The sequence below is a fragment of the Heterocephalus glaber genome, unplaced genomic scaffold (genome assembly GCF_053883595.1).
Source record: "Heterocephalus glaber isolate CG9 unplaced genomic scaffold, H.glaber_assembly_v1.0 deba00001687, whole genome shotgun sequence".
NCBI classification, from domain to species: Eukaryota; Metazoa; Chordata; class Mammalia; order Rodentia; family Bathyergidae; genus Heterocephalus; species Heterocephalus glaber.
The window spans coordinates 9,582,666-9,601,242 of record NW_028258412.1 but is presented as its reverse complement, the minus strand read 5'-3'; the positions used below and the strand labels follow the sequence as shown (position 1 = coordinate 9,601,242).

The following is an 18,577-nucleotide window of genomic DNA, read 5'->3' as shown; positions in this document are numbered from 1 at the left end:
CAATGTACATTAAGTACAAGTCAGCAAGATTTCAGTGAAGGCACAGCTCCTCCGTCTCAGTGTAAATACTGATATAATCAAGGTCAATGCTGGCCAATGTAAATAACATGACCAAGGCCATTACTGGCATGTAGCCACTACTATGTAGACCCCTGAATATAAGCTGGACTGCCATGAGGGCTGGAAGACAGGCTAGGGGCTTGAGAGACAGCTGTGTCTCTTCTCTAGTGAACCTCCCCAGTCTGTACTGGTGACAAGACACACTCCTCTCCACTCACCTGAACCTAGGCAACATGTCAAGTCCAACCCCCAACCCTTGACCCAAGGCTTACTACACAGTGACCAAGATAAGGGGAATAAAGAGCCCCAACCCTGCCCTGGAAAATTCCAAACTTCCAAACCAACACATGTGAGCACCAGACCTCCCTGCATAACCTGGTATAAGCTTTCTTCCCCTGGGCTCATTTCCCCACTAAAGTTCATATAGATTCATAAAATTCATATAGATTCATATAGTTCATAAAGTGTGCATATAGACTACATCTTATGCATACAATCACAACAGAGTGAACTATGGGAAAGGACAAGGGCAATAAACACGGTTAACTCGACTCAGCACCCTGTCAATCATGCTCTGCAAGACCCCCATGGGAGGTGTCCAAAAGAGGGTGCAACATTTAAGTCCCTACACTCCATGCCTTTTGCACTCATGCCATTTTTCTTCTGCCAGTACAAGCCTGCTCATTCTGAGGAAACCATCACCTTAATAAACTGTGCTGCTGCCTTCTTGCCAGCCACACATCTCCTACATCTGTCACGCACAAGAACCTGGACGACTAAGTTTCTAACACATGCTTTTTTGTAGGACATATTCAAACCCCTGCATGCTTCCAGAAAACTAAAGAGTATTTTCTGGTTCAGTCTATGAAGCTGCCATTACTCTGACAGCCAAATCTGACAAAGATATTTTAAAAAAACAAAGAAAAACAAAACCCTACACATCAATATTTCTCATGAAAATAAATGTAAAAGTTTAAAACCAAACTTTAGCAAACTGGGGACTGTGGATTATATCTCCAGTTAAAAGACATATTGCCATTAATTCTCCTCAAAAACATCCTCCTAGCTTCAAACACTTACTCCCTTTTTCTTGCCACTTTATGAAGCAATTCTGAAGTTTTGTGTCTTCAGTTGCACTGTTATGGCCGTCTGGACATCCTGAAGTGATTCAAAACCTCTCATGGTCATTTTGACTTTTGGGTTGAGATGTAAGTTGCACAGAGCCAGATCCATTGAATAAGGTGGATAAGGACACACTGAATATTTTTATGTGACTAAAACTGCCAGGACATCAAGGCTGCCACAAAAAGACACTCATAAAAGAGGACCTCCAGAATTGCTTCAGAAAGTGGCAACGATGATGGGATAAGTATGTTTGAAGTGAGGCAATGTGTCTTTTATGGTTAATTATCCTTTAAATTAATTTAAGCATTCACTGTGTTTTTTTTAATCACACCTTGTACATAAGCCAGATGCTCTGGAGATGCTGTCCTTATGTTCAAGGGCTGACTGATGACTTTCTATTCACTTCCAATTTTTTAAAGCAGGTTGGCAGGCTAGAAGCTAGAATGCAGAGAGCATATGATGTAGACAGAGCATTAAAAACATTCCTTAAGTAACCCATGAGGTTAATGTGACAGTCTCCTTGAGATAAGAGGTTACGGCATGAGAAAAGCTGATTGGGGATTTTATTCTGAAAGTGACTGTTTCTACAAAGCAGGTTAGAGTTGGAGAAGAAATCCAATGCAGCACCCACTACATGTGAGAGTGTTTAATCAGGAGCCATTTGGGGAAGGGGTAAATTATTTAAGACTGAGCTACAGAACAACTACACTTCAGAATTTCTGGGGTCACTCTACCACAATGACTGGGTGGGAGATAGCTATAAGAGGCAGTCACAGAGAGGGCATGGGCTAGAAACAGCCCCCAAGCAGTTTAAGCTCAGGACAGGGAAGACAAAGGAGTCCTGCCATCCAAGCTGAGAAGTCAGGCTGGCCTTGTGTGGCTTACAGAGGGTGCTCTGAAATAAATGTAATACATCACATAAACAGAAGCAAAGACAAAAATCATATTATCAGGCTGGGCATAGTTGCTCATGCATGTAATCCCAGCACTCAGGAGGCTGAGACAGAAGGATCACTGAGCTCGAAGCCAGCCTGGGCTTCATAAAGAGTTCAAGGCCAGTTTGAACTACAATAGCGAGACATTACCTCAAAAAATAAAAAATTAAAAAAACACATTATGATCTCAATAGATGCAGAAAAAGACTTTAACAAAATCCAACATCCATTTATGATAAAAACCCTGACACATTCCTCATATAACTAGAGGAAACAATCCTAAAATTCATATGAAACCAGAAATGACCCATAATAGCAAAACCAATCCTCAGCAACAAGAGCAAAGTGGAAGTATCACAATCCTGGATTTTGCCAGTAATCCCAGCACTCAGGAGGCTGAGGCAGGCGGACTGCCCTGAATTTGAGGCCATCCTGGGCTATACAGTGAGTTTAAGGCCAGCCTGGACTATATAACAATACTTTGCCTCAAAAAAAAAAAATACTGGATTTCAAATAATATTACAAAGCTACAGTAATTAAAAAAACAAAACAGTACAGTACTAAAACCCCAGGTACCTTCAGTCATCTCATTTTTGACAAAGGGGCCTAAAAACTTGCTGGAGGAAAATAGCCTCTTTAACAAATGGTGCTGGCCAAACTGGAAATACACACGCAGAAGACTAAACCTAGAACCCTATATCTCACCCTGTCCTAAAATCCAATGAAAATGGATCAAATATCTAGCTATTAAAACAGAAACAATCTCCTGGAAGATAAAACACGTAAAACTGTTGAAGATATAGACACAGGCAAGGACATTCTAAACCAAACCCCAACTGCACAAGAAATAACATCAATAATCAACAAATGGGATTGTATCAAATTAAAAAACTTTTGTGGGCCAGACATTTAGCTCAGTGGTGACATGGCTGCCTTGCAAGCACAAGGTCCTGAGTTCGATCCCCAGCAGGCGGATTTGCACAGCAAAGAATATAACCAACAGAGTGAAGAGACAATCTACAGAACGGGGGAAAAATTCTATCTTTCCTGAAAAAGTTACAGATATCATATTACAATGAATATCCATGTTTAAGGCAGTACAATTTCTAATAGTTAAATCTTAGAAGTGGCCTATATGTCCATCAACAGAATAAAGAAAATTTGGTATTTATATACAGTGGAGTACTACTCTATTATAAAGGATAAACTTGAGTCATTTGTAGGGAAACGGATACACCAGAATGTAAAGGGAAATAAAGCAGACACATAAGCTTAAATGTCGCATGGTTTCTCTCATATAAGAAACCCAAGATAAAATGAAGAACAAAATAAAAGATTTTAGAAAACAGGAGACAGATCTTTGGCAAATGGAAAAGGATCAAAAGATGGAGGGAAAAGGGACAGAAGAGAGTGAAAAGGAACATAAAAAGGATTAAGATGTTATGTACATGCACAAACTCCCCACAATGAATGTAATCATATTTGTGGCAAACATGTACTAAAAAAATTTTTTAAATAAAAATAAAAATGAATAAGAAAGAATGAGATGTTGGGAAATGGGAAGAAAGTGTTCCAATGGGAAGGGGAACAAGGGAGGAGGGAGGAAGAAAGGAAGGAAGGGACAAGAAAAAAAGTGAAAATAGAAGGAAAAAATGGAAACAATGCTTTTGTACATAGGGAGGGGAGGGGAGGGGGTTTGAGGGGGGATAGGATAAAATAAAATAAAATTTATTAATAAAAAAAAGAAAGAATGAGAAACAGAATAGGGGCTGTTATTATAGTTCGGAGGTAGAGCCCTTGTTTAGAATGTATGAAGCCTTGGGTTCAATCTCTAGGCAAGGCAAAAACAACAAAAGAAAACTAGAATGTATCTCTGTAACTGAAATCACACACAGGAAACCCTGAGCTTTTGAGGATACAGTGTTTTCATCTTCTCCAATTTACAGTGGCAACTAGGAGAGGAAGTAGATTTTAGAAATATGTAGATGTAGGCTGGGGATTTAGCTCAGTGGTGCCGCTGCCTGCCTCCCAAGAGCAAGGTCCTAAGTACGATCCCCAGTACCAAAAAAGAAAGAAAGAAATATGTAGATGCTATTTAAGGTCAGGATTTGATCTTACTGTCCATTAGATTCCAGGAAGAGGCAGAATGTTTGAAAAAGTACTCTAGAAGACCTGGATCTGTGAGACCATGTGAGAGTTTGGGCTCACCATAAATGTGCTGTGTCCCTACAGCATAGTAGGACTGCTCTAAAGGTATTAATATAGTCCTGAACTGAAGTAAATCATTTGATTTATGCTGTCTGAATCCACAGACAGGGTCCCTCAGAAAATCTGAGGAGTACTGTGTGCAATTTTAGAATAAGACTATAAGAGAATCTAACAACCAGCCTATCTCCAGTCCACAAGGCTCTGGAAATAACACAAAGACAACTTTCAACTCAATAAGTGAAAATAGCTGTTTTCAATTTTAGAAAGATCCAAAAAACTGGAATAGGGTTAGTGAGTAAAAGCTGGTAAGAAGCAGATTCAAGGGCAGTCAATGTATCAGTCAGTGCTTACCAGAGTAACAGATTTAATGCAAGATATACAATATATAAGAATTTACAAGACTGGCTTACAATGGCTGCCCACAGAGTCAGGTGTGGAAGAGTGCAAAGAGGCTGTCTATGCGCTGGAGAGCCAAAGGATCCAGTCGAAGGCCTGGATCTCAGCATTGTGTCCTGTGTGAGTCTTTATCAGGAGGCCAAGGGGTCTGTGCTGGAAGGCTGAAGAGTCTGCTGGAAGCCAGAAGATGATGTCCAAGGTGAAGGCAAAGACTGGAGCCCTTCCAAAGAAACAGAAGGGAGCCTTCCTTCTTCATTTCCCCTTTATACCATTCAGGTGACAATCCTCCCTAGGGTGTGTTTCCATCTTCAGGAAATCCCTGCAGCCACACTGAGAACTATGCTGATCCAATTTAGTTGAGCATTTCTTACTCAAGTTGACACAATTAGTTAACTATGAATCAATAATAAGAAATGTGCCTATATCAAATGAGTTGCCTTCAAAGTAGCTGGGTCCTCCTCCTCACTCACCAAGAGTATTCTAGGGAAGACTAGGAGGACTGAGCAGCACTGGACATCAGATAAAATGTAAGATTTTTGCAGTATCCTTAGCTGGAATACTCATATATTCACGATGATTTACCTCTAAAGGCTCCAGGCAACAGTAATACAACTCCCTTTACTTTAAAAAGCATCGTATTGGGGGCTAAGGATATATAGCTCAGGGGTAGAGTATTTTCCTAGCATATGAAGGCCCTGGGTTCAATCCCCAGCACTACTAAAAAAAAAGTCATGCTGTATGGTAGTGCACATCTGTAATTCCAGCTACTCAGGAGGGAGACTGAGGCAGGAAAAGCACAAGTTTGAGGTCAGCCTGGGCAATTTAGCTAGACTGTCTGAAACTAAAAAATAAAAAGGGCTGAGGACGTAGCTCAGTGGTAGAACATCCTTGGGTTTGATCCTCAGTATTGGGGTGCGGGGGGGGGGAGACATCAGGGGAACATCATATCATACCTAAGCAAAAAGAATTCTCCTTGATTACCTTCTCACTTTCCTGCTTCCCGTCACCTAAAAGCAACCACTTTTTCAATCTAGTTTCTCCCATAACCTCAAATCTCCTAAACTTACTTCTGATGCAGCCCAGCCTAGAGGCTTGCTTAACAAATATCTAGCCTGGGGGTAAGCTCAGTCATGCTTAGCATGACTTCCATCCCAGCACCAAAAAGAAAAAAAAAACACACAAAAAAACTCCAGGCTTCTGGAGTTTAAAAGAAAGCATATGTACAAAGGACAAACCACTCACTACAATGCAAAATTCATCAAGTATTTGAGAGGGAATGGCTCTTTTTCTTTTTGAGCGTACAACTTACTGAATCTTCACCGGAAAACATGTTTAGTGACTGGTAAATGATACTTCCTCAGAACTCCATCTCCAGTCCCAAGGCACAACTTCTGCTGTTGATCACCTTTTCTTCCTTTTGCAATCTATAATTTGGCAAGCAATTGCAGTATCTACATAGCTTTCTCTATACAACAGTTTGCACAGTCACATGCAACTAGAACAAAAAAACACTGAGGAAAATAAACCTTGGGTGAGAAAGACAGGACATTAGTCTTTAAGCAGAGAATCTCATACTAATTTTGAAAATCCTCCCCCTGGCCTACCACCACAGTATATATTCTTCAATTTTATTTTATTTTTATTTATTTATTTTTTGCTTCTGATTTTGGCCAGGCCTTGGACACACTCTACCACTGAGCTAAACGTGACTTTTCATTTTTCAATTTTTACTTCCAGATTTTAAAAATTAGGAATAGTATTAAAAAAATTATAAATTACACATTTATATGGTACTTTACTGAAGCTGTGAGTGAGAGAGTGTGTGTGTGTGTGTGTGTGTGTGTGTGTGTGTTTTACTGGGGATTGAACCCAGGGCCCTTGCACTTAACTATACCCCCCAACCCTTATATTATTTTTCATTTAGAGACAGGGTCTTGCTAAATTACCTAGACTGCGCTGGAATTTGTCATCCTCCCGCTTCAGCCTCCCAGGTTGCTGGGATTACAGGCATACACCATCACATCTGGCTCTTGTTACTTTATTATTAAAGATTAAAAAAAAAATGGAAGGACCAGGCATGGTAGAACATGGCTATATGATCCCAGCACTCTGGGAAAGTGAGGCAGGAGAATCCCAAGTTTGAGTTCTGCCTGGGCAATTTAGTGGGACTCTGTCTCAAAAAATAAAAAAGGCTGAGAAAGTAGCTCAGTGCAAAGGCCCTAGGGGTTCAATCCTCCTAGTACCAAAGGGGGGGGGGGCATAAGGAAATTCCAAAGGTAAAAAAAATGAACAATTGAACAAAAATACCAGCCAGGCATGATGGAACATGCCTGTAATTCCAGCACTCTGGAAGTCTGAAATATAAGGATCTTGATTTAGAACCAAGCCTGGGCCACTTAGTGAGGTCTTGTCTCAAATGAAAGGGGCTGGGGATGTAGCTCAGTGCAAAAGCTCTGTGTTCAACCCCCAGGATCCTCCCATCAACCCATTACCTAAAATGATCTTGAACTTGCAGTCTTCCTGCCTCAGCATCCCAGGATGCTGGTATTACAGGCATGTGCCACCATGCCCAGCTCCAAAAGAGATAATTTAATGTAGTAAAATTACAACTCTGAATGGCTTAAGAAAGGGTAGGCATGAAACTAGTTAAGAGAAGAAGTCAAAGAAGTATAGAGGGAGGAGTCAAAGGAATAGGGGCAGAAGAGGTAAGAGGACTCAGATAAGACAAAGTAGAATCAAGTTTAGTCTGCCATCCACCTATGACACTCCACAGTTTGGTTACTATGTGCTAACATGGAAGGCCAGGCCTCCATTCCTGGGCAGACTTTCACACAGGGAACCTAAATGTCAGCATAACCGTAAATACCATTTTCCACAGTCCTATCCAAAGCAACACAAAAATAAACCCACTCCTCTTTCCATGCAAAAAAAGTCTAAATTCACAAGAAAACCTAAATCTTCCACTTTCCAGGCTAAACAGCACTGCAGTTCCTAAACAATATGATGAGCCCATTCTATCATGAAAGGGTGAGCATTCCAGTGAAAGGGAATATGAAGGATTTTTACTCAGAAACCTGGCTCAAGTCCAATCTTGGCCACTCATTACCTCTGTATTCTTAACCTTATTCCCATTTATAAAACAAACCAAAAAATGATAATTGTGCTAAGTGTCTCAATATTTGTTGAGAGATATATATATATATATATATATATATTTTTTTTTTTTTTCTTTTTTGAGACGGGGTCTTGCTATGTAACTCAGCCTGGCCCTGAACTCTATACATAGCCTAGGCTGCCCCTGAACGTGTGGTGACCCTCCTGCCTCAGCCTCCCAAGAGCTGAGATTATGTGTGTGCCACCATGCTTGGCTATTATATTAGTTTTATAAATGAAGTTTGGGAACCCAATCTATCTAAGCACATACATGATGGAGAGAAAACATGAGAAACGAAGGCAAAAGAAATGGTCCAAGAATCCAAATGTGGCTACATAGCATTCTAGTCAACATTTATATTCTATACTAGACCTTCAGAAATACCACTTCAACATAAACTTACAGGCTGCATTTGTTTTTTGTTTTTGGTAGTACTAGACATTGAACCTAGGGCCTTCTCAATGAGTTACATCTCCAGTTCTTATTTTTTATTTTGAGGCACAAAGTTGCTAAATTGCCCAGGCTAGGCTCAAATTCACAATCCTCCCACCTCAGCCTCCCAGAGCATGTGCCATCACAACTGGCTCTTGTATTTAATTTAAAAACAAAGAAAGTAAATAACACAAAGGCCAAAAATATTGTTTTGCAAAAAGAGTACTTTATTCATGGTAGAAAAATTCTAATGTTTAATAAATGATCTGCTTTCCATCCCAATCAAACTGGGTCAAGCTGGGTCCCAGACTGGAGGGTCTGGATGACAGGCCTTTTACCTGAGCTGGCAAGAAGAAAATTGAGTAAATGTGTGCTTAAAATGTACATTTCTAACTTCTTTTCAAAGTCAAAACTTTTTATTATTTGAAGTTTAACTGTATTACTTCCATAGTCAACAGAGAGGCTGTACAGCACAGGCCCAACTAAATAAATCTGCCCTTGTGGAGAAAACATCATTTTTTTCCTCCAGGTCTAACCACTCTAGGTGACCCAGATTATTTTCCCTAAGCATACTGTAAAGTAGGTTTTACTATAGGATATAATCTCAGTGATTAATAGGGCAATTTAGTAGGAACATAAAAGTTCAGACCTGTAAGTTTGGCACATTTCCTAAAAGTACTCTTGGCAACACACATGAGAAACTTTCAATACACATACTTTACTCATTCTTTGTGAAGGATGTCTATTATTAGTTACCCAAATAAAAGGATTTGGACACAATTTTAAAACGTTCAATTTTGTTACCAGGGACTTAAACATTTATCTTTCAAGCTCATCAGTTTACTTCAAAAAAACTCCAGACAGACCCATATTTACCAGCTATTTTCTATTTTTCATTTTATGAAAATGTCTCTGCTTTCATCTGCAAAGGTGATTTTTAATACTACTCATATTGACTACAGCAACTTGTAATACCATTAGGGTAATCCAGTCTTTGATAATTTACATACACTACACAGTCAGCTACCAAAAATTCATACTGCACTGGTGCAACCCTATTCTACCTAATTAATTACTTTCCTGACTTCCAACCGCCAAACTTGCCCCTAACATCAGAAAGTAAATTCTAGGGCCAGGGATTTAGCTCAGTGGTTCCGCCACCTCCCTTGCAAGCACAAGGTCCCAAGTTCACTCCCTGGTACCCAGCCCCTCAAAAAAGTAAATTCTAGCAGCTGCACACAGTGGTACACAGGCAGGTAGTCAGTCCCAGCTTCTGGAAAGGCTGATGAGGCAGGAGGATCACTTGAGCCCCAAAAGTCTGAGGCCAGCCTGGGCAACAGAGTAAGAATACAGTAAAACCCTGTCTCAAAAAAATTTTTTTTAAAAAGTAACAATGGATGTTCTTTTTAGGAGCAAAGTTTGTTGTGTTTTTATCTATCTGTTTTTCTGAGACTGGGTCTGACTACATAGTTCAGGCTGGTCTGAAACTCCCTATATAGCCCAGGCTGGCCTCAAACTTGTGATCCTCTTGCCTCAGCCTCCTGAGTAGTAGGCGAAACAAAGTATTTTTCCCTCTTTAACTTTTCTATCTTCCTTAGGCTATATATGCAGTAGATAAACTTGAAATGTATTATATTAGCCTCTTAAGCCCTTAGTGTCCAAACACATCAAAGAGAGAGAGAGAGAGAACACAAAAGGAAAAAGGGAAGTAATTCATACCAAATGCACCTTACTACCAGAGTTGGGAACAAAGACGATGCCCACTTGGTTTCTCAATGATAAAAATAAAAACAGGAGTCTCCTTCAGGAAATAAGATCTGAATTCAAAGCCAGACCTGGTGGTACATGCATGTAATCCCAGCACTCTTGAGAGGCTAAAGCAGGAGGATCGAAAGTTTAAGCCTAGTTTCAGAAATTTGGAAACTCAGCTAGACTGTGTCTCAAAATAATCAACTTTTTGTTTGTTTGTTTGTTTGTTTTTTGGTACTGGGGATCAAATTCAGGTCCTTGCGCCTGCAAGGCAGGCAGCAGGACCACTGAGCTAAATCCCCGGCCCTGTTGTTTTGTTTTTTGAGACAGTCTCGCTATGTAGTTTAGGCTGGCCTTAACTCTCTATGCAGCCCAGGCTGGCTTCAAACTCATGGTGATCCTCCTGCCTTAGTCCCCCAAGTGCTGGGATTACAGGTGTGTGCTACCATGCTCAACAAAATAGCAAATTTTTTAAAATTTGAAGATGTAGTTCAGTGTGAAAGCCCTAGGTTCAACCCCCCAGAACCAAAAAGGTAAAAACAAAACAAACAAAAAAATCCTCTGAATTCAACACTAAGGTGCCATTAAATAGACTCTGAAAGTTGGTATACACTACTAGGATGTGTCTCATAGAGTACAACTGGAGTGAAATCTCCTTAAGTGGTCGGCTTCATACATGCCAAACACTGTAGCAGTGGCTCAGCATATTCAACAACTTTCAGTCAAGCTGCACATCCTGCTGCACACTACAGGGTCACTGTCTAGTGGAGGTAGCAAACAACTCACAGTGTGCCAAACTGTAAATGTAAAGGATGCTGGACAAGTCTGCAGGAATCTAGAGGACCAGGGAACCCTTCCGGGCAAGGTGATATCTGAGCTGAATTTTCAAGGTGACAATCTGATGAAGTGAGAGAACATTCCAGCAGAGGGAGACAGAGAGAATGAAAAATTTCAAGGGACCAAGAGATGGTCAGCACAGATCAATGAAACACCTACACAGAGATGAGGGAAGAGAGGCCAAACCACAGCCCAGTAATGAAGTATCCTGGGGTCCAAGCTAAGGAGACCTTAGTGCAACCGCAGCGGAAGAGCTGACTGGTTTTAAATGAGAGTGACTGTGAACAGTTTAACAGTTTGAAAAGATACGGTATGACCCATCCTCTGGATTTCACCAAAAAATAAAAAACAATGTAGATATGGGGTAAAGAATAGGAAACATACTGTTAAAAAATTACCACTCTTTTCTCTCACAGATTTCTTTTATAGAATTGCCAAATTATCCTCTAAAAATGGAGAACTCAGAGGAAGCTGAGAGTGGCTGGTCCTTAGAATGTAAAAATTAGCATTACGAAGAATTAAGAGATTTTTATTAAGTTTATTGGTTACATTGTTAGTTTTAATTCAAGAAATTTGAATGTAGCTTTGATACATTTTGATCCGCTGCAGTTTTTTGAGAGTATGATTCTATAACTCAATCTTATTTGGGATTAAAAACAAACCACCATGAATTTTAAAGGCTTCACAGAGACAAGAGATCATCGGTTACATTCACTTTTAAACAGACTGAAGCCATCCCTCCCCCTCAGCATCCACTCCCAAAATTATTTAGGCCAGCCTGCCTGCCTTCCCTCCTTTCTTTTCAATACTGGGAATGGCCTTGAACTTCTGGGCTCAAGCAATCCTCCCACCTCACCCTCTCAAGTACCTGGGATGACTGGCACACAACACCATCATACCCAGCTGGATGCTTAATTCTGACACCAAAAAACTGGGCCACTTTTTTTTTTTTTTAGGAAACGACAGTGCCTTGAGTAAATTTAGCTTTATGAAAAACTCCCATATTGTCCTTGTTCTCCTGTACAAGGGTCATTCAACATTTGACGGGCCTGACTCCACAGTAGCTGAGACTCATTCTCATCTACTTTATAACATCACCCATCCCTTGTAACTGATAACAACTGAGGCATGGAAAACAAAGTGAAATAGATAACTGGACTAAGAGGACAGCCAATATTTTGGAGCTGGCCCTCTAAAGACAAAAAGGACCCAGGATACAAGGAGACCTCTCAATAGAAGCCTAAAACCCTGGTTCCTGTTAACTACACACTGTATAACATAATAAGAAACTCCTGACAGAACAGCAAGACCAGTGAGGTGTCAAGTACGTCCTACAAAAAAAAAAAGGCCAGAAGAGCAAAACACGTGTGCTGTCAGTGCACATCCCTAAATTCTTTTCTATGGTGAGTCAAGAACTTCCTTGGTGGACTGAGTTGAGGGCCCTACCTGCTCTTTGTTGGAACTCCTTGGAGTCAGTCTGGTGACAGAAAGGGGAAAGGAGACAAAATGTCAGCGAGACTTCAAAGGCTCACTGCTGTATTATCTGCATAGAGCAGCAGAGAGCACTGTACACACTAAGTACCCAATAAATATCTGTTCAAGTAAAAAAAAAAAAAAAAATCACCCATCCCTACCCTCCTATCTTTGCGGAGACTACAGTGTCATGGAACTGGTGAGAAGACCTGTAGAAGTCTGGCAGAAGATTCTGTAGACAAGGACCCTTTTTTTTTCTTTCTTTTTTTGGTACTGGGGATTGAACTCGGGACTTTGCACTTGCGAAGCAGGCGGCCGTGGCCAGGCACACCACTGAGCTAAACCCCCCACCCAACCGTTTAAATGTTAGGCTCCTTTCTACGCCCCCAAACATTACAAATGGGAAAATGAAAATCCAGAAAGGAAAGGTGACTTGCCCAAAGCCATAAAACCAAGAAGACAATCTCTTCAGCCTCCTGGCACTGTTACCATTCCTCTACTGAGCTGAGGAGTTTGTGTAACACTATGTGCAAGTTGCTCATGTGATTTAAACATGTCAATTGTTATATGGCAACTCTTATGCATTAAGAAAACCCAACCCTGATAGTACAGTTAATTACGAACCTATGCAATACTACCATTTGGGTCATCTGATCAAATGTACTATGTTGAGTCAGTTATAAAAAGAACCTTTGCTTCAGAGAAATCACATGTCAAGACAACACAGTGCAGGTACACATCCAAAACGTTCGAGTCTGAAATAGAAATTCTAATACAAACTCCACCTTAACCACAGCTACTACAAGTACTCTCCACTCACTATCATACTATACTTGATACTCAGATATTTGGACTGTTACCAAAGCACACAGTGATAAAGCTTTTCTATGGCACAACAATCACTGTCTTACTTAAAATGAATGTCAAGGACACCCCTATTCCTGGGTTACACACAGGCAAGCATTATAAAGCATTCTCCAAAAAAAAAAAAACCCAAAAAACAAAGCATTCTCCAGCTATCTAAACATGCTAAGAGACCACTTTGTGTATACTAAATCATAGGGGGAAATGAGGTATTTTTATTGAAAAAGTTACTGGATCAGAAAATTCAAACAAAATTTTTATCCAGACCAAAACTTTACCTCTTTCACCATATCCCTTTTTGTACTGACTTGACTATTTTATAACACATGTGTACATTTTCTCTTTTTTTCTTTTTGGTACTGGGGATCGAACTTGGGTCCTTGCGCTTGCGCAGCAGGCGGTGAAACCACTGAGCTAAATCCGCGGCCCTGTGTATATTTTCTATAACTTGTTTTAATGATATAAAAAATATAGTTAGCCCTCAGTATCCCTGGGGGATTGGTTCCAGGATCCTGTAGATAACAAAAAATGTGGATACTGAAGTGGCAAAGTATTTGCACATAACCTGCGTATACTTTACAGTATACTTTAAGTCTTCTCTAGACAATTCAATAGTATAATTTAGAAAGTATTTAAAATGCTATATAAATAGTTGGGGTTTTTAAATAAATAGTTGTTATACTGTATTGTTTAGACACTAATGACAAGTATAAAAAGTTTGTGCATGCTCAATACAAATGCATTTTTTCAAAAATTTTCCATCCCTGATTGGTTGAAAGAGAACCGACTGAACCATAGTCCCTTTGGTACCATTTATATTGGCAAAACTGCATCTTCTCACTCCAAATTTTCAGAAAACACTGCTGATGTCTGCGAAGACACCTCTGAATTCATCTCAAGTTGCATCCTCCCGAGTGACAGCAAACTGTTGGGCGCTCCAGTATTTTTTAAGATTCTTAAAGTTGTTGTAAACTTGGGAAACCATTATCAATGGTTTGAGATACTCTTCACAACAAAACGATTTTTCCCTGTTATCAACTAGGCTAGTTTAAAATTTTTATTGGCCCTTCCTGTACTTTAGAAGAAATTATCAAGGACATCCACAAATAAAAGTTCCCTACATCTGCACGACCACAAGAATTTTTGTTTTTATAAACAGGCTAAACCTACCTGGAAACTGATTTACTAGTCATCTCCAGATGAGGCTGCTCAAGAATTAACTATGCTATCTTAAACTTAACTACTTAAACCAGACAATTACCAAGTTTCTGGAAATGCAAACTTTCCTCAGCCATACATTGGATTACTCATATTTAGTCTGATACAATTAACCAGGTTATCAACAATAAAAATTTCGCCTGCTTCGAGATGCCCTGCCAAGCAAGCGCGGCGCAGCCCCTCAGATACAGCGACCGCCGCACCGCCGGGGTCTGCAGCTCGCGGTCCCTCCTCCCCGGCGCTGAGCTTTCACGAGCCCGGAGGAACGCGGTCCCAGATCGGGGTGCAAGGAAAGCAAAGTGCTACGGCAGCGCGCAGCCTCTTTCGGCGCGGTGCCGAGGGTCCCACAACCACCCGGAGCCCAATACTCGCCGAGACAACCCACGGCCCCACGGGTACACTGGGCAAACTGCGGGTTGGCCTATCAGTCCGGGAAAAAGAGAGCGCAGGCGCGGACTGGCTGGGGGGCCCAGTAGGGAAACAGCGCAGGCGCGGGGCCCGCTGGGGTCTGCGGGGCTGCCCGGCCCTGGCCGCGCGGGCGGCGCTGAGGAGATAAACTGATCCGCCACCTCACCCTGAGGAGACCCGACCTAGTTCTTACCGCGCAGCACCACCTCGTTCGTTCGCTCAGCGCTGGGACCGGGCAGCGAAGTCGCCGGTAGCGCGGCCCGGATCCGTTGACTCCGGCCTCAAGGCAACAACCAACCCCGCGGCGGCTCTCGCCCGGCCCGCCCAGCCTCATTCACGGTCCCCGCCCCCAGGACGCCCCTTCCCCACCCCTCCTGATCGCAGCTGGTTGCGCAGGCGCCGTACCAGTCCCGCCCATATCCCCTCACTGCGCAGGCGCCAGTTTCCTCGGCCACTTGCTAGCGACCGACCCCTTGGCCCTAACTCTCCTGGGAAGGTGATGCGCATGCGTGTGGTCTAGCGCTGGCGCTTTCGAGATTTATACTCTGGGAGGGTCTTCTAGGAGCTGTTGACTGTGCAAGCCGAGTCTGCTAGTCCCAAATGTTTTCTTTCCTCAGCATATACTAGGTTCATCCTTAATACAGCACATATTTACAGTGTACCAAGGACAGTGCTATGCACGAGTCAGACGGTAAGAAAAACGCACAAGCCCTGCCCTCCTGGCGCTCCCAATACATCAAGGAACACACAAAAAAGTAAACAAAAAGACTAAATGCCCTTTCAAGTTAAGGAAGTTCTATTATGTCGTAAATAGGCCCATTGCAAATATGTAAGTTTTTTCCTGTTATAGTTTGAATCACATTAACAGTTTTCTTCACATCCTACAAGTTGGGTCTTGATACATTGCTAAATTACTTGCTAATATTTTAGTTAGCATTTTTGCATGTATGTATACGATTGGACTATATTTTTGTTTTCTTATACCATTTATGTATGGGTATTAAGTTTATACTAAATTCGCAACCAATTGGGAGGAATTCCCTTTTTTGCTTTATTTGGAAGATTATTGGAATAAAAAAAATTTTTAATGCTGTTGAACAATAAAATCGCCCAGGCTTGGTATTTTTCTTTTTGTTTTTTTTTTCTGTGATTTTTTGGGTTTTTAAAAATTTGGTACTTCTTAAATATACACAATGATAACACTCATCAAAGGGAATTTGTGCCTATACATGATATATCTTGCTGCTTCTTTTTTTCCCATGTCTCTAACCTCCCTGTAACCTCTCATCCCTTTCTTGTTTACAAAAGCTTTGTTTCCATTTTTTCCTTTTTTTTTCCTTCTCCTTTCTTTTCCCCCTCCCTTGTTCTCCTCAGTGGAACATTTCCTTCCCATTTCCTAATATATATTATACATTTTAGTCTTTATTTACACTTTCAATTTATCACACCAGAGAAACAAGTATTTAAACATGTGTGTCCAATTTATTTCACTTTAAGAGTACGGTCTCGGCCGGGGGTTTAGCTCAGTGGTTTCGCTCAGTGGTTTCGCTGCCTGATGCGCGAGCGCAAGGACCCGAGTTCAATCTCCGGTACTAAAAAAAAAAAAGAGTATGGTGTCACGGTGCATCCATTTAGCTAGAAATATCTCAAGCTTATCCTTCTTTATGGCAGAGTAATAATCCATTGTATAAAAAAACCCCACATCTTCTTTATCCATTCATTGGTTGATGAGCATTTGGGCTGTTTCCAAAATTTAGCTATTGAAAGTTGTGCCGCTATAAACATGGGTGTGCATATATTGCTGTGATATGATGCTTTTAATTCTTTGGGGAAGATATCAAGAAAGAGAATAGCTCGGTTGAATGGAACCTCTAGTTTTAGTTTTTTGAAGAATCTCCACACTGATTTCCATAGTGGATGTAACAGTCTACACTCCCACCGACAGTGAAGAAGGATATGTTTTTCCCCACAGCCCTGCCAGCATTTGTTTGTTGATTTCTTGATAGCAGCCATTCTTTATGGAGTGAGATGGAATCTCAGTGTTGTTTTAATTTGCATCTCTCAAATGACCAATGATGTTGAACATTTTTTCATATATTTATTTACTGTTTCTACTTCTTCATCTGAGAAGTGTTTTTTTCATTTCAGATCCCCATTTTTGGATTGGGTCTTTAAAGTTTGGGGTGGCTCTTTTTTTTTAGATCTTTATATAATCTAGATATTAGTCCTTTGTTCGAGGAACAGCTGGCAAAAAATTTTTCCCACATTGTGGGTTGTCTCGTCACTTTGTTGGTGGGTTCTTTTGCTGTGCAAAAGCTTTTTCAAAAGATGAGATCCCGGTTGTTGATTCTTTGTGATAGTTTCTGTGCGAACAGGGTTTTATTCATAAAGTCTTTGCCAACACCAATGTCTTCAAGAGTTTTACCTATTCTATCTTCCATCAGATTTAGTGTTTCTGTTTTAATATTTAGATCTTTGATCCATTTCCATTTTAGTTTAGTGCATGGTGAAAGATATAGGTCTAGTTTTAATCTTCAGTGGGTGGAAAGCCAGTTTTTTCAGCACTATTTAGTAAAGAAGCTATTTTCTAGTGAAGGTATTTGGCTCCTTTGTCAAAGATAAGTGGACTAAGTATGTTTGGAGTTGTTTCTGCATCTTCTAATCTGTTCCACTGATCCTCAGGGCTGGGTTATTTTGTTTGTTTGTTTTTGTTTTTTCCTAGTACCAATCTGTTTTTAACACTGTAGCTTTGTAGTATAATTTCAAGACAGGGATTGTGATGCTTCCTGACCTGCCTTTGTTGCCCAAAACTGCTTTCGCTATTCTAGATCTCCTCTGGTTCCAAATGAATTTTAGGATTGTTTTCTCTTATTCTGTGAGATATGCTATTGGTATTTTTATTGGGATTGCATTAAATCTGTATAACAATTTGGAAGTATGGCCATTTTCAATATATTGGTTCTTCCTGCCCAAAAACAAGGGTATCTTTCCATTTTCTGATATCCCCTTCAATCTCATTTTTCAGAGCACTGTAATTTTCCATGTAAAGGTCTTTTACTTCCTTTGTTAGATTGATTCCTAGGTATTTCATTTTTTGGATTCTATTTTGAAAGGTATTGTTTCCCTAATTTCTCTCTCAGTGAGTTTATTGGTGTACAGGAATGGTATTGATTTTTGAGTGTTGACTTTTTATCTAGCTATGCTACTGAATTTGGTTATTCAATCCAGAAGTCTCTTGGTGGAGTTTTGGGGGTCTCCTATGTAGAGTGTCATGTCATCCACAAATAATGATAATTTAACTTCTTCCTTTCCTCTTCTTATTTCTTTTATTTCTTTCTCTTGTCTAATTGCTCTGGCTAATGGTTCCAGAACTATATTGAGTAAGAGTGGTGACAGTGGACACTCTTGTCTTGTTCCTGATTTTAGAGTGAAAGCTTTCAGTTTTTGTCCATTTAGTTGTGGGGGACCACTTTATTATGATTAAGCAGGCTGTAAGCAGTGCAGGCTGTAAAGAGTTAATCCCGCAATTGGCTCATTTTAAGAAGCAAGTCTGACTGAAGCTTACGAAACTCATAGAAGCATCTCATAAGCACTGTGGTAATGTGCAGTTTAGCATGACCTTCCCACTAACGCCTCAGCAGAGACCAGAGAAATGCCCCATGAAGCTGTGAGGCTCAATATGAGATAACACAGTAGCTGAGTAACTTGTACCCAAATT

The 18,577-nt window shown here is 40.6% G+C and overlaps 1 protein-coding gene across 3 annotated transcripts in view; it reads right to left on the bottom strand.

Moving 5' to 3' along the window:
- The window catches only part of Specc1l (sperm antigen with calponin homology and coiled-coil domains 1 like), a 150,100-nt gene extending 134,866 nt beyond the window's left edge, over positions 1-15,234 (bottom strand). For 2 of the 3 annotated variants that reach the window (XM_004843538.3, XM_004843540.3), the window contains exon 1: positions 15,053-15,234. The gene's annotated coding sequence lies outside the window, so the exon portion shown is untranslated. The remainder of the gene's footprint in view (positions 1-15,052) is intronic. The other variant, XM_004843539.3, reaches the window with a different exon arrangement.
- Positions 15,235-18,577: the final 3,343 nt, after the last annotated feature.